Below are 18,043 nucleotides of genomic sequence, written 5' to 3' on the forward strand. Positions count from 1 at the left end.
TAAGTACTACCTCCTTATCCCATGTTATTCACAATACTCTTCAAACTCTCTTAAGGTGAATTATCAGTCTCTGTATGATCTTAAGCATTTAATATTTATATATTTCTCATTTTCAACCTGAGATTTAAATATCTTGAAATTTTTCAGAGCGACTAATTTTTGTTTCTACAACATTATCCAAGTGGCCCTGGTAAAATCATCAATAATTAGAATAAAGTACCTTTCTTATCTTGGGTTATTTATCGCTGTATGACCACATATATCACTATGAACCAACTCCAAAGGTTTAGAGGTTGAGAATTCCTTTGTCATGAATTGAGTCTTTATCTGCTTGCCAAACTTACAAGACTTGCAGATTGATGTATCAGGCTTTGAAAATAATTGAAGTCCTTTGAATGCTTTTATTTTGATGATCTTTATCATTTGTCGAAATTTATATGACCAAGTATTCTATGCCACAAGAAAGTTTGACTTGTTTTACTCAAGTAGCAGCGCACTCTAGAACCATCTAACACATATACATTGTTGTGACTCTTGGTTGCCTTTCCCACAAGCTTCCCAATCTCTGATTTTCAGATATCACGGTCTTTTGATCAAGAAGTTATATTATAGCCATTATCAAACATTTGACTTACACCTAAGCAAATTATGTTTAAGGACTTCCACATACAACACATTTTGGGCCTTAGTCTTCTCATCAAGACCGACTATGCCCTTTCCTTTAATATTTGCTGGAGCATTATTTCCATAGGTGACATTATTCCCTTTGCATTTTTCTTTCAAAATAAAGAATTTACTCTTGTCCCTAATCATGCACTTAGAACAACCACTATCCATATACCATATATTTTCTTGATCATGTGCAGACAGAGCACGTCCACATTTCATGTTTTTCTCAGTCTTCTGCTTCCAACTCCTCTTGTCCTTAAAAAAATTTGGTTGCCCAGTGTATTGTGGTTTAAAGGAGTACTCAAACTTGCTTATGCTCAAAATTATTACACTTGAAGCATTCAATTTCATCCATTAGGGGAGAGAAAGGATTTCTATTCTTGGGGAATGAGTTCTGAGCTCTAGAATTTTGATAATTTCTATATCTGAGATTTTCATCTCTTTCAACTTTGAAAATTCTACAATTTATGGCTTTATGTCCAATTATATGGCACTTATAGCAATGACCATAAAAAAAAAAAAATCGGTACTGCGTGTTTGAGATTTGACAAGCTTGAGCTTGTTGCAGGTACCTTTGTTGTCTTACTTATAAATTCACATCTTTGTGGTGAGAATTGTTTGAGACATTAGTATTCTTGCTCCAATGTTGAGTGCTTCTCTAGCTTAGTTTTTGTTTATCTTCATTGACTCTACCTTGAAACAATTTTGCATAGATCTGGGAGGGATTCAAATCCTTTGGACCTAAAGCTTGCCTTTCCTATGGAATACTTTTGTGATTCATAGTATCCTAGACCTCTCTTGTTCATTGGACACCTTTGACTACTCAATATGTGATTTAACTTCTCTGTCCCTTCAATAAATTTCTTGTCTAAATCCTTCTCAGTTTTCGATCTCAAGATCTGTTCTCAAAGAAATAGTTTTTGCTTCTAGACTGTGATAGTTTTCTTGCAATTTGAGAACCAGATCATTTAGAACCTCTTCTTTTAGTTTTGCTCCCTTTAACTTGAATTTCAGGGACAAGTTCTCTCCTTTACATGTTTATGAAATCTTCTCTTCCTTTTTCTTGTTTATCTCTTGTTTCAAGAGTCTATTCTCATCTTCTATATTTTCACATTTTTTTTGTTATTCTTCTAGTTGTAGTGCTAGATTGTCTTTGCTTTTAATGGATTCTTCAATTTTTTTGGTTTAATAAAAAAATCCTCATTATCTGAATTGTACATACATTCTTCAGTTTGCAACAACTGTTATTTTAGGTGCTTGTTCTTTTTATTGGCCTTCTTTTAACTCGTCAAGAGCACTAATTAGCTCCCCTTCAAGATCCACTGCTCCTCCTTCTTCCTCAAGATCTGAGTCATTCTAGGATTTGGAGTCAACTTTGAATGCCATGAGTAAGCACTCATTAAGCTCATCTTTATAAGAATCCTCGCTATTAGATTTTGATGTAGAAATGTCCTCTTTGGAGTAGAACCCCTTCTTCTTGAAGGATTTATTCTTCTCATATTTTTTAGTTGTCTTTGGGATTTTGAACTTTATCCTTCTTTGTCTTATCTTTATAGGGGAATTTAGAAGCCAAATGTCCAACTCTTCTGCAATCAAAGAATTTGAAGGGAATTTTTCCCTTATAATTGCTCGAAGCACACTTTAATTTTGTAGGAAAGTGAGCCAACTCTTGATCATATTCATAGCTGGAACATCCTTGTTGATCTTTGTACTCCTTAGTCTTCTTAGATACTTTGAATGCAACCTCCTTTGGTTCAGTCTTCTCCTTTCTTAATCTCACGTGAGGGTTCCATGTAGTTGGTCCATCGCGATATTCTTCAAGTCCCTCATCTCCTCAATGGCCAAGATTTTTGCATTGAATCTAATAGGCATAGATCTCAACACTTTTTGAATGACTACTTCCTCTTTAAGATCTTCACCAAGTCCTTTAATCATGTTTGTTACCTCATTGACTCTAAGGAAATATTCTGTTATGTTTTCTTCTTTGTTCACCCTAAGGCTGTTGAATCTCATTATGAAGGTTTAAAGCTTGCCTTGATTAACTTTCTCATATCCTAAATGACTCTTATTAAGATTTCCCCCACTTCCTTGGATGACTTATAGTGTGTAACCTTTACTGGTTCAGATTAACTAAGACCAAAGAGAATGGAATTCTTGGACTTTTCATTTTTCATATAAACCTTTTTAACATATGCATATGTAGGAGGGGTTGTTGGAACAATATAATATACTAACACTAATCTCCAAAAATCTACCCCTAGGTACATGACATAGGATTCCATCCTAACTTTCCAAAAAACATAGTTTGTCCCATCAAAAAATGGTATCTTACCTAAGTAGGCATCCTAATTCTCTTGTCTAGACATGATTCATTATCGATCTATCATCCAATGGTTAAATTGTTCTTGAAGGAACTTGGCCCTTATACGAATTGTTGGACTAAGGAATTACTGAGTGGGGAGGTGAATAAGTAATTAGTGCTAATTTCAACTTTTAGATCCAGTTCTTATTTTCACTTTATATTTAGAAATCACTCATGTGATCATTCACAACGTAAATACATAAGCAACAGAGTAAATCATTCACATACACACTCATCATCAATATGGGTAGCATACACAAATGGATAGAAGGATTTAACTTGAAAACCCAAAAGGGAGAAACCACCAATTTGTTTGTTAATATGATGTAATCTAAGCTCCTCCTCAATTACATCAATTTGTTTGTGAACACCCACTCACAAGAGGCCCCAACCACCTTCAAATAAGTAAGCCACAACTTTCTAAGAGGCACCAACCTATTCCACAACCTACTTCAACCAACTATCCTACTTTTCATACAAATTTTAAATTGAGTAACAATGGCCTACTTCTATCACATAAAAACCTAAAGAACCTAGTATGATATCTCTTACATCTCCTTCCTTTATGCTTTGTAACCACACTCTCATCTACCCTTCTCTCTGCACCTTTAGCTCTACTACATACTCTTAGCCACCATCTTCTCTATTACTCCAACTCTATTGTATGCTCCCAGTTCACACACTAATTCAACAACAATTTTTTTTTTGTTTTCTAAGTTTTTTTACACAACTACAAATAGAACAATGTAGCCTCTCATCTCATCATATAATTCATTTGTCCTGCATTATAGGTTACTAATATTCAATAAAGAGCCTCAATATGGGCACAATTTACTCAACCAACAGGCATAGGTGTGGTCTCCATTTCAATTTTGTAAGGCTATCCAAATCTAATTGCATGCTATCATAGATTTTAATTACACAACATGTCTCTCCTTATTGATTAAGAGAATTGATGCTTAAATGTTATGTTCAGGGATGGCATCCATTACTATGGTCAATGCTCCATTTTTTATTATTATTATTGTGGTCCTCACTTCCTTGAATAAATGATATCTGATTTTACTATTAACTTCAACAACGTCTCTAGTGTGCTACTAAACTTGGTGAAGTCGTTAAATGTTGTTGACCTATTCATGCCTTCTCTTCCAATAAGAGGTGGACCTCCAAATATGGCATAAATTCCAAGCAAGTAGTTGGTGCTAAAGTGTTTCTAACCCATTCATGTTCACAAGCGCTAAGCCCTTTTGGACTCCCCATGACACCTTTTTGTTATAAAAGTCTAAAGGCCCTTAGTCACAAAAACATTAAATTTCAGAAATATCTCTGTCTCTTGGATCTATTAACCTGTCCTTTTCATAATACGCCTCCTTTGAGATTGGTCAGGGATAGTATTCCAGGGTGACATGTACTATTGGGTCACACTGCACCAATATGAACATAACTCAGAATATATGTATGCCACAATGTCCCAGTGCCAAGTCACCCCAGGCCCTTTTTGAATGTGCCTCTCCTCTGAAATGTCGGGGACCAACCTTCGGGATTACATGTTTTGGTGGGACAACTCCTCTATGTTTCTTTCACCCTTCTAAACCTTTTGGGGTCTTTCCTTTGGGCATACGTTTCATGTGGGACTGTGCGCCAAACACCTGCATGCCACTGGTTGGTCTCCAACTTGCATTGTATGCCTCCTTGTCTACCACTGTGTCTAGGTGCTCCATCACCCTAGAGATCCTGCGCGCATAAAATTTAATAAACTCTGGGGTAAGACCACCAGCGTTATGTGTGTATGTGGTACCACCCACTGTAGCCACCAACCAATCAACAAATCAGTCATTTTTTCGCTTGCATGCTAGCTATCCCCAATGCATCGTCACCCCGACGCTTCAAACTTAGGTCCATTTTTCAATCGATGAGGATAATTCTATGGGATTACATGTCCAGATGATGTGATGCTCACATCATACTTTCCATATGGCCTCTTAGGATTAGTCCACGTGTTACATAAAATAGGCCCACTTGAGCACCCAAAAACGTTGAATATGCATGCCATGTGTCACTGGTCCTAGGTTGTCATGTGTCGAGTCTTACATCATGCTGACATAATTCTTGGCCTTGCATACTTTTTGGATCTTCTTGGGTGCTGTGGCTATTAGGACCTCCTTGCACAAACCTTCATGTGCATTTATTCATCCATTATCGTTTGCATGTCAACACACCTTACTGCTTAGTCACCCTGGTACTACACCCTTGTGCGAACCTTTGTAACATCTAGGGCCTGTCTTTCGAGATTACATGTATGTGGGGACCATTTTTATGATGAATCCCTCCAATCAACACTATGTCCACCAAACTGCACCGTGCCACATCCTCCCATTGTTGCATCATCTTGGTACTTCACCTAATGCAAGTTACTTCTGTGGTTTGTGCATTTATTCGCTGACTCGACTGCTAGGATCCATGGTGAGGTCACTAGGTTGAATTTTGGCATGCTAACTTTGACCAACCATAACTTTTGATCTAAAAGGTGTTTTTCAGACTTCAGCATATTGTTGGAAATATATTTCCAAGTACTATAAAAATATTCCATTTCCAAGAGCATATGATCTAATCTCCTAAGACATAAATTCCTTCAAATCTTAGGACTCCCAACCACCATAGTTATAGTTTCTTGAATAGACCTACTCCTATGATGATTCTCTACACAAGAATGTAGTAACCATAGGACTCCCTCTGAACTTGGCACTCCCCTTGAACTTGACACGCCATGCATTAGCCATCCTTTCCCATTTGTCATCAATGAAACCATTATGCTCAATAATGGAAAATATTCATTAGGTATTTTTTTCCTTTTGGATCCTCATCCTTTGTCATGTGTCTAGTGGTAATTCATTGGTGGTAGACAGGTGCTCCCCTCAATCCATGTGAGGTCACTTTTTCCTTTACCACTTAGTGGTTGTTGGAATCATCATGATTGTGCAATGGGTAGTCCTTACAAACTCGTTGGGACAAAGGAGGCTAGATATTAATTTATATATAAGCCCCATGTTAACCTATAATTCTTTATTAACCCCTATATATTGGGTGATTACATTTCTATTGTTATATTTTTATGTAGGCCAAAATATTTCATTATAAATATACACATGGCCTCTTATATACCACGTATACCTAGTCTAAGGAGGATAATATTGTGTCTTGTCTTGTATTCATTGTAAAAGGAGGTTGTGCTCTCAAAGTAGATTGTATTCATTGAGTTCATAACAATTAGTGTTAGAGTATGAAAACCTAGGATTTTGTTGCTTCAAACAAGCCATTGTGGAATTTTCACTATAACTTTTTCCAGGAAGTCTTTTATAATGAATTTTGAGATGATTTAGGAGAGATATCAAAGTACATTTGATAAACATTTCATACTTTTGTAGATATATCCTATGGAAGTTAGGGCTTGTGAATGGTACTAAATTAGTTTCTTTTTGTTATAATTTTTTTCTAGGACACTTTAGGGTGTGAAAAATTTAAAATATTTAGGAGAGATCTCAAAGTGAATCCTATATGAGTTTTAGATTCCTAGACTTTATACTTCGAAGATATACCTTGTACAATTTAGGGTTTGTTAATAGTCCTAAAATTAATTTCAAGAGAGGGATATTGAATTTTTGTTATAACCTTTTTCTGGGATACTTAGACTGTGAAATTTTTAAGAGACTAAGGATATATCTCAAGGTAAATATGATGAAAATTTCAGATTCCTTTTCACTACAATTTTGAAGATATGCCCTATGGAAGTTAGGTTTGGTGAATAGTCTTGAAATACGTTTTAAACTAGTGATACTAGAATTTTTGTTATATAATTCTCTTAAAGAAGTTTCAAATTGTGGTTTTTTTAGAGATATGAGGAGGAATACTAGGGTCCTCAGGTAAAAAATTTAGAATCATATTAAAAAAAATGGACATGTAGCATACTTTACGAATTCCCTCTTGGGAAGATGCAAAAATCAATAGGTTTCAGGAAAGTTAGCATAAATTTCACTTGTCACATCAAATTTTTGTCAGACCTATGGATTTACAAAGAAAACACCTCAAAATACTATAAGCCAAAATTTTAGATTGAATAGGGATCGAATTTCAGCAATATATTAGAACCAGATCAAAAATCTAGATAGTTGACAAATTAGGGTTTTGAAAGGTACATAACTTACAATGTGCATAAGTTTTGATTAGAAGATTTATTTTTTATGATTCAAAATTTGTGATAAGTAATAAAGAAAGGAGAATTATTATTTACTCACATAGATCCTAAGGGTGCTTCAAAAGTCTCTTCACCACTTAAATTTTTAGAAATCTCATCCCTATCTCATGAACAAATATGTCCAACACAGTGTATCCAAGTTGGAAAGTCAATTGTCAACGTGTAAGAATAAATAAAAAATATGGTTTAAAATATGGAGGAAAATGAGCAATAAATATAAAAATCCATAAATCCCATGGAGAAACTTCTCTTGGATAGGCTTCCAAAAAATGATATGGAGGTCCCAAGAAATTATGAAAACAAGGAGAATAATTTTGTTGAAATTCGATAACATATAGGGAGCATTTTTTCACAATAGGAGATCAAAATTATTGAATCATTGAACCATAATCATGATTTTTCAAACCAATATCCACTTCATCAAGGCTTTAAGTCAACACCAAGGAACTATTTCATTACAAAATCGATATGAGTAATTTTGATGGTAACAATCCTATAACATGGATATTCTAGATAGAGAAACACTTTGATCTACACCAAGTGATATCTTTACAAAAGTTAAATATGGCATCCATGTATTTATAACAATATCAATTCCACAGTATCAATGGATTTTCAAAAGAAAAAAGGCTTCGATTGTATCTTGGTCCATTTTTACAAAGGAATCGATAACACATTATGATGATATTAAGAGCAATACATTCTTTATTCAATTGGTAAATCTTCATCAAACCTAACCAATCATAGATGCAATTCAACAATTCCATAAGTTGAGTATCAAGGTAAAGAACATTTCATAGGACAATTTTTTTAAACTATTTATGGGAATATTGACGAAAAAGCGTCCAAAATGAGATGTGGCTCTTTGAACCAAAATCCATAGAGCATGCTTTCAGTTTGGAAAGGAAAATTGAAAGTAAAATTAAGGCTACTATAAGAGTGGTCTTTGTGTGTAGAGTATGAAAAAAAGTTCCGCATTAAAGAGGCAAACTTTTGACCCCCAAAAAATGTCTTTTGATGCCTTAAAATGCTTTTGTAAGGTTTCAAACCCTAATTTGTGAAACTGGGTCTTGCCAATAAAAATGGTCATGTCAAATGATTCCTCCACTTTTTCCACTCTAAAAGCATCGAGATGGATGCGAAACAATATAATGATCTAATTCAGATAATATATGATGAGTTTCTTCAACTTGTCCAACTTGTGCATGAGATTAACTTGAGTATGCTATTAATCTACTAGAACCTTGCCCAACAATAACTTGACTTGCTAGTAGAGGTACACTGTATGGAGGTAGTGATTTTTCCTTCCATGTAAATTGCTTGTATTTGGTACCAATGGAGTGATTCCTGCCATGACATTCAAGTCTTGAACTTCTTGCCTTTCTTGGTGAATTTTCTCCTCCACTAGCCAAATTTCTTCTTGGATGCCTAGAGGGGTGTGCTCATGAAAATTGCATTCCAAGGACTCAGGTCTAAACCTTTTCCTAGAGCCACCCACTCTTCCCCTATGACAATGTGCATGCTAACATGTCATATTAGGAGGAGGTAGTAAGACACAACTAATACTTAGTTGATGCGGGGTTGAGATCTATATAAGAAAATAATGGAAGAAGGTAACCAAAAAATCATGCCAAGAGGGATAAACATTCGTTGAAGGCTGGAGGAGTCCCCCATCTTCGAACAAAGCCACTAATGACAGAGGGCAAGCCAAAGGATATGGATAATACCCCTACTCTCAAGACACTATACTATGACTGAAGGTCATGGCCAATGATGGAAGCAACATGAGGGCATTATGGAGGAGCAAGAGCAGAGAAAATATGTTGACAAGGAGGAATAACATCACAAAGGTTCCAACCCACATCACTGGCTTCACAACTATGAAGTGTCCAAGAGCCTTTGTCACCTTCCTTGGAAGGCAAGGCCTCATTAAATTTGTTTGTTTTGTGGCATGTAAGGGGGTGAGCCGGTGGGGAGCCCCATCCTATGAATCCCTTCCCTTATTAATGCTTCGCTAACACCCCCATTGAGGTGGATTTATTTTGTTATTAACATAAGGAAATGGATTATTTTTCTAAATTGACATTTATCTTCAAAGGAATCATAAAGCAACAAGTATTGCAGACAACTTAGTCCTTGCCACTCAAGTTAAAAATTATGATTTAGGAAAAATTGCATGAAAATTTATAACTTGCATTGGTCAATGCTAAACTAATAGTGGCCAATAGGAAAATTGAATCGTATAGTCTTGCTTTGGTAGGAACTAATAAATTAAGATGTAAATTGGATAAATTAATTGTTTGCTCAGGCACAAGGACTTTTGGTGGGTAGTAACCACTAGTAAGTCTACACATTTACAGACTTACTCCTACATAAGTGTTGAGGAAAATATAAATAATGGTGTAAAGTAACTCATACGCATATTTATTTACATATTATTTCTATCCATTTTTTATGCAAGGACTTGCTTAGTTATGGTGGGAAATAACTGATGATAAATATATTATTTATGTAAGTATGAGCTATTTTCAAGGATTTTATTTTGGGATGGTTTTATTGAAAAGCTTAAGCATAAAGAATCACTACATAAATATCTAAAAAATCACTCATCCAAAACTTATGACATAAAATATGTGAGGTAGTTATCCACATGACATTATATTGTGCAAAGCGTGTGTTAAACATTCAAGTTATGGTCCAATCAAATGTTCCAAAAATGGATTTTTTAACAATATTGAAAAATATTTTTCTTTTCAAAGTTAAAAATTATAAGGTGTATTGGTTGATGCTAAATTAATAGTAGTTAATAGAAAAATTGATTTCTAGAATCCTAACTTATTAGGGACTAAGAAAATATACAATGTAGATTTTAGTAGGTACTTCAAACAGTTAAAAGTGACTCACCACTAAATTTAGATGTTTTTTTATTGTGTTGAGAGGCACATTCTACAACCCAGTATGAGGGCGATGTGTGATTCCTTCTATGCTCAACGTGGACGTGACACGTATCCTTTTAAAAATGAAAATAAAATATACTCAGAATTAAAAAACGATCTGCTATAATAAAAACAAAAATGAATATACTTATTTGATTTGTTTTAATTAAAAGCATTATAAAACATCAATAATCTCATTCTCGTTGTATTCACTTGGTTTTTTGTTAGTATTACAACCCTATATTAATGAAAGGCGGTAAAAATATTTCACTTTTAGTCTCAGAGCCATAAATAAAATATTTCAATCTCTATGTTAAGTAACATAATTTAACTTTAGAAAGATAAAGTAATTAAGAGTTTTGTTTAAAGAAAACTTATATTTACCTTTATATATATATATATAGATAGATAGATAGATAGATAGATAGAGTATATATATATATATAGATAGATAGATAGAGAGAGAGAGAGAGAGAGTAAAATAATTCAACTACTTCCTAATAAATGTGTAATTCGTTCAGTTTTTCTAACTATTATACTTTTTAAAGATTTTGGCTGGAATTGGGCGATTTTTTGTCAAATCTTCATTTTTGTTGTTTTTTACTACATATATGAATTCAACACCTAAAAAACCCTAGGGTAATCAAATTGTAAAGAGTTCACAAGTACAACTTGTGAGTCCAGTAAATCCCTACTGGATTTCGGACAGTTTTGACCATAAATGGTGTCAAAAAACTCTCAAAAAAGTCCAATAATCATAAAAATATTCAATGTGGGTTATACATAAAATATTTTACTATATAAGGTTAGGTAATGTTAACATTTTAACGTAGCCACCCTACCTACCTAGAGTAAGAGGGATTTCACTAGGCGGGTCCAACTCCCATAGTACGGTCATGGGAATGGAACTATAAAGCATGGACCCCCTGCGTTTTTTTCTACGCACAGGGAACAATGGTTGCTTGCCTCCCACTAGCAAATGGTGGTTTGCCATAGGATTGCTTGACAATCAATTAAGTGGAAGAGTTGGGAGTACTTAAATTTTCCCCACCCACTACTGTCGTTCAACGTCTCGACCCTTGACCTCTGACAAAGTCAAAGTCAAGCTATCTAATGAGCGCAATACTAACCTTCTACATAGTGGTCTGACCCCGAACTTCTGTCCAAGTTGGATCAATATGGGAACCTTCTTCCTTCATGATGGCTCGAACATCGACTTCCAACCAAGTTAGATTGGTATGGGGACCTTCCTCCTTCATGGAAACTTGAGCCTCGACTTCTGAACAAGTTGGGGTCGACATGCCACTCCTTGCTGCCGCACCCTTTCTTTCAGGCACGTTTCCCAACTTCTGACCTAGTCAGGGTCAACATCACTCCTCCCTTGCGATCACCATAACATCAACTCCGACCTTTGACCTCGAATTCATCCTTGGGACTTATGTCATCCTCTTAGCCCGTGCACTTGGTTGTGCGATCACAACAACGAATTCGTCATTGGCACGTTTAGGTTTTATCTCTCAGGTTAGGATAAGGTTCATGCATTCTACTTGTTATAATGTAGAAATTCACTTCTCTGCGTCAAGGTAACTCGATACCTTACCAAGGTGCGACTAAGGGAATCTACCCTTATCTCTTACAACGCAACTGAGGAGAGTTCCTTCGTTCCTTCCTTTGATACATCTCCTCCCGATGTTGATCATATTGATCCAACTTTATCAACCAAGGCTCTAGTCTAGAAGTCCCACGAACCTCCAAAACAATTACAAAGTTTGATTCCGAAAACAAGAAGTCATTAAATCTTAACACGGTGTTACCCCTATTGAGCTTGAGTAATAGATTTTGTAATAGGTTTCGGCCCCTCCTAGTTTCCTCGTTTTTGAACAAGGAATTCCGGGCATGGCAGTCTGAGTATATTCTCGTCCATTAACTACCATGTGCTTGGTGTGAACTCCTAAAAGGGTTTCACCTCTCCTACCACACTCCTATAATGCCCAAATCTTCGCCAAGGTTGCAAGCGATTCCAGGACGCTATGAAAAAGCTCTTGGTTCCCCACCGACACCACAAGGATGCTAGTGGCAGATAACTAGTTTGTTGAGGATGCAAGGATCGTTAAGCCTTCCTGCGAGACCTTCAGGCTAATCTCATGCTTTAAGGGAGAAATGCCTCCTTCCGTGCTCTCACAGAATACTCTGGACAAATACACAACTTTGAACTGAATATCAAAGGTAACAGGGAAGTTAAACCCTTCCCGCACAAGTTGGTTATATGTAATCTCTACATGAATAAAATGGGTCTCTTAGCCCTCTGATTCCCATCAGATTTGTCCCACGGCCCTGATATTTCTCCTCTCTGGCCAAAGGCTCATTATTTATTTTGTACAACTTAAACATTTTATTGAAATATCATTCAAAAATGTACTTCAATCTTGAGTTATTCACTTTTTATTAGTATATCATAAGCCTAGAATCAACTCTAACGACCCTTTTCATAGTATTATGCTTCCTGCTTGGAATCCCTCATTTACTTTGTTTATCTAAGAACATTACTCATTCAATGATTAATACAAATGCACAGATAGGCCCGAGTTGCCATTACTGTTATATTTTCACTGAGATGTTATCATCCACATATGCCATAATATCATACAACAGACATAAGTCTAGGTAACATCATACAACAATTAATTATCCATAGACAAGGTAACAAGAACAAGTTCAAAACTAGGATAGCATCATGCAATATAATTTTCCAATAGGAAGTAACCTTTGAAGGTAAGTACTTATATTATATTTGCAGGGCAACTGAGTCAGGAACAAGGAATCTCCACTCAACCATAGACAACTTCAACCATAATTACTTGTTGTTGTCACCCCTGAGCCAAATTATAGAGTGTGGGAGGGATGCTTGCTTAAGGCTGAACATCAACTGCCAACAATGCAAGGACTATAGGGACCCAAGTTGTTATAGTGTTCTAGGGATCTTATCTCAAACCACAACCTCTAGGGACCCCAAGTTGTTACGAGGCTCCATAGACTAGCATCTCAACCCACAACCCATAGGGAACCTGAGAACCAATCCCCTTATCTTCTCTTATATTCTCTTCTCTTCTCTTTTGCGATTTGTTCACTACCTCCACAAGATGTTTGCAGACCTTCTTCCTAGTGTGATTTGTCATTTTTTCCTACTCGAGTACACTCTGTCCTCTTTGAATGTTTCATTGTGTTCTGAAAGAATATCCCCTTTCCATGGTGTCTCTCTTCTTCTTCTTGGTAGTTGTTGCCTTGGAATTCACAAATCCCTTTCGGTTGCCTTTCATCCTTTTTTTCCTTGTTGTCATTCCTTAAGCACATGGGTTGTGTACTCTGTGTTACAACTTATTTAATTTGAAGAGTTTTCCTCATTAAATTTTGGCACCCATAACCTTTAATGGTTTTCCAGAAACTTAGTTTATTTCTCTGCACAAGAACCATAACTTGCCAAGAAATCCATCCTCTTCCCTAGCTCTAGAATCTATGTCCTTGACTTAGTTTTCCCTTTTCCTTTTCATATTTTTTTCACCATATTTCCAATGCCTTTTGAAAGAACCTCAGGTGGGGCTGTGACAGTCCCCTCCCCCTTGCTGGAACACTGCCCTCAGTGTTCTTCCACTGATAATCCATATCAAAATTTCAAAATGTAAAACATATTGTTCCATGGAGCTTTATATACATAAATCTATACAATATTTATAGTTTATACATGCTTTCTTTATCCAACAAACAAGAAAGGGAATTTTTCTTTCATGGCATCATTCATTTCCCACATGGCCTCCTCTAGCCCAAAGTGTTTCCACTACACCTTGAATTTTTCTATGGCTCGATTCCAGAGCTTGAGACTCCTCTAGTCTAGAATGCACATTGGTTCTAGTTGGAAATATCCTTCCGATTCTACCTATAGCACAGACCAATCAATCACGTGATTAGAATTTGGCACATATCTTTTAAGTAAGGAAACATGGAAAACATCATGAATTTTAACTGACGGAGGTAAAGCCATGTTATATGATATTGTCCCAACCCTTTAAAGGAATTTGAATGGTCCACAATACCGTGGTGCCAATTTGGCACACGTCCCAATTCTTAGGGATCTCCTTCTAGGTTTGACTCTTAAGTAAACATGTTCTCCAACTTGGAACTCCTTGTGCATTCTATGCTAATCTGCATAGCTCTTCCATTTATCCTATGTCACCTTCAAGTTCTAATTTAGGTTTTGAACCTATTGTTCCATATCCTTGAGTGTATCAAGTCCTATATGGATTATGCTAACTGGGTCACTCCAACTAATGGGAATGTTACATATTCTGCCATACAATGCCTCGAAGGGGCTCATTTTTATGGATTCTTGGTGTCCATTATTGTATGCAAAATCCACAAGTGGAATATATTCCTCCCGTCTCTGGGGATGATGCATCACATACATCCTTAACATGTGCTCAAGGATCTTACTGACCCTCTATATTTTCCCATCTATTTATGGATGATAAGCTATACCAAATGCTAATTATGTTCCCAATCATGTAAACAGTTCCTTCCAAAACATGGAAGTGAACCTAACATCTCTATCTGACATGATCTTCTTGGGAACATAATCTCCTTTATGAATATTTGTGCTATGTCACTAGCGGAATTAATAGTTTCGATTGCCACAAAATGAGATATCTTGCTAAGCGTGTCCATTACTACCATGATTGTGTCATACTTCTTAGATGTTTTAGGAAATCTAGTAATGAAATCCATAGAAATTACCTCCCACTTCCACTCTGGAATGGGGATAGGCTGCAACAATCTAACCGGATGTCTGCACTCAACCTTTACTTGTTTTCACTCTATGCACCTCGCCACAAAATCAACCACTTCCTTTTTTAAATTCGGCCAATAATAGGACCTTTTGATGGATGTAAGGGTATTTTGATAACCTGGATGACCCGAATAGGGCTTATTATGAAATTCCTTCATTATTATCCCTTTTAACTCACCATTGTTAGGCACATAGATCTTACCTTTGAACCGGATTAATTTGTCCTTAGAGAGGCTATACTCTTTGTCCTTATCATGTTGCACCAATTTTTCTCTCACTTGCTAATATTTCTCATCCAGAAGTCCAACACTTCTGAATTTTTTTTGCCAAATTTGTTGTACAAGAACTTATTGCTTCTAAATGAGTTGCCTGAATTCTCCAGCTCAGAGCATCGACGACATTGTTCTCCTTACCCTTTATGTATTGGATTTCAAAATTGAATTCACTTAGCATGAACAACCATGTTGCTTGCGTAGCATTCAACTTTGATTGTCCAAACAAATACTCAAGTTCACTATGGTCTGTCATGAGTGTGAATTTCTTCCCGAGGAGGTAATTCCTCCACATCTTCAGAGCATTACTAATGGCATCCAACTCTAAAACATGAGTGACGTAGTTCACTTCATGCTCATTTAACTTCCTAGATTCATAGGATACCACTTGAACTTCTTGCATCAAAACTCCACCGAGTCCTTCCTTGCAGATATTTGTACATACCAGGAAATCATTGTCAGGATCTGTAATTCTCAGTACTGGTGCATTCGTAAGTAATTGATTTAGTTGTTTGAAACTTTCTACACATTGCGCGGTTCACTCAAATTGCTTCCATTTTCTCTGCAATGTTGTCATGGGATGTCCTACCTTAGGGAAATTTCAAATAAATATCCCATATTACCTTGCCAAACCCATGAATGACCTAACTAGATCCACATTCCTTGGAGTTGGCCACTCCCTTATAGCTTTAATCTTCTCAAGATCAACTGCAATTCCCTCCTTGGAGACGATATGTCCCAAATAATGTATATGTGACTGGAAAAAGTCACACTTATTGAGCTTCACATATAGCTTGTGTTCTCTCAACAACTGTAGTACTGAAACTAGATGTTTCTCATGTTCTTCTTCGGACTTTGAGTACACCAATATGTCGTCGTTAAACATAATGACATACTTTTCCAAATAAGGACGCAACAGACTATTCATTACGCACGTAAATGTAGCTAGAAAAGGGTACCACTACGAACTCGTAGTGCCCATATCTCATTCTGAACACGGTATTATGAATATCTTCCTCCTTGATTCTCATTTGATGGTATTTGAATCTCAGGTCGATTTTAGGAAAAATTGTTGCACCTCATAACTGATCAAAGAGGTCATTGATTCTTGGCAAGAGATATCTATTCTTAATATTCACTTTGTTTAGATGTCTGTATTCAATGCAAATTCTAAGAGTTCCATATTTTTTCACAAATAGTACTAGTGCTCCCCACGAAGATACACTCAGCCTTATGTATCCTTTATTGAGCATTTCCTCCAGCTGCAATTTCGGATCAACCAGTTTTGGGGTGCTCATTCTGTATGGAGCCTTAGAAATTGGTGCTACTCTAGATACCATCTCAATAGAAAAATATATCTCCCTGCAAGGAGGCAGTCCAGGAACTTCCACAGGAAATACATCTCTAAATTGTTGCAAAACAGGGTATCTTTGCAACAATTCAGTTTCTTCTCCTCGTGTGCCCTGGTAGAAATTCTTTTCCTTGGTGATATGTACTACAAATAAAGTGCAGTTTTTTCCATCATTGCATTTGGCCTACATAACAATAATCAACCTTACTGAAATGGTCTTTTCCCTGCCCTGCAACACTCTTTTCCTTCCTTTCTTATCCAAGAACTCAATTGTTTTATCATAGCAATCCACTTTGGTTTGGTGCAGGTATAGCCAGTTCTTTCCCAACAATATGTCATATGTTCCTAATGATAATATATTCAAGTGGGTGGTTTTGGGAATGTCACTAAGCTTGAATGCACATGACCTCACCCAATGGACGATCCTTCACCTTGTTTTGATTTCCAACTGAACTAGGCAAGGTTCTTCATGCAATTATCTGACTAGATTACATTTCTCAGCGAGTTCTCGGCTAACATAACTATAATTAGAACCTTAATCAATTAAAATGGAAACAACTTATTCTTGCAATTTAACTTCCATCTCAATGATGTATGCTTGATTATCTGATTGGTTATTAGCAAATGTGGCATAAATTCTAGGCATACTTCGAGCTACATTGCCCACCATGCTTTCTTCTTGAGCATTGTAAATCCTTGGTCATGTGCCCTGCTGATGTGGAAAATCTCTTCTTCAATGATTATCACCACAAGTCCAACATTTGAGTGAATCACAAACTTCAAACTTGGTGGGTGTCGTCGTTGGTTGTTGCGTCGTTTTCCTAATAACAATGTTGGCCTTCTGTTGATACTATTTCATCTGAGCTAGGTGTTTACCTTCCTTTATTTCTAAATCTCTCCTAGGCCAATTTCCCTTATTTCCAACGTTACCCTGGGCTTGCCAATTACTTTTGGTGTCTGACCTGCATTGGGCTTGCTCATAGTACTGTCCCAACTTCTTGATAGCTTCCTTCAGGGTTTGGGGTTCTAGTAACTCAATTTTGTCCTTAAATACAACAAGAAATCCATTGATGAATCTTTGGATTTTGGATTTCTCATCCTTAATATATGGCACATATCTCAATAATTCTAAGAATTTGGTGACATATTCATCACTGGTTAATTGACCCATTATGAGTTCATAAAATTCTCTGGCCTTGCCATCATAATAGCATTTGAACAAGTATTGTTCTCTGAAGAGCTTCTCAAAATCTTCCCATGTCAATTCTCTTTCAACAATGCCCCTTATGTTTTTCAGGTCCTCCCACCATATATCGACTTTTCCTTTCAAGTTGTAGGCAACTACTCTATTTTTCATGTTCTCA

The sequence above is a fragment of the Pinus tabuliformis genome, chromosome 7, assembly GCF_031772625.1.
Source record: "Pinus tabuliformis cultivar Carrire ecotype Pingquan chromosome 7, CPIR1, whole genome shotgun sequence".
Classification (NCBI taxonomy): domain Eukaryota; kingdom Viridiplantae; phylum Streptophyta; class Pinopsida; order Pinales; family Pinaceae; genus Pinus; species Pinus tabuliformis.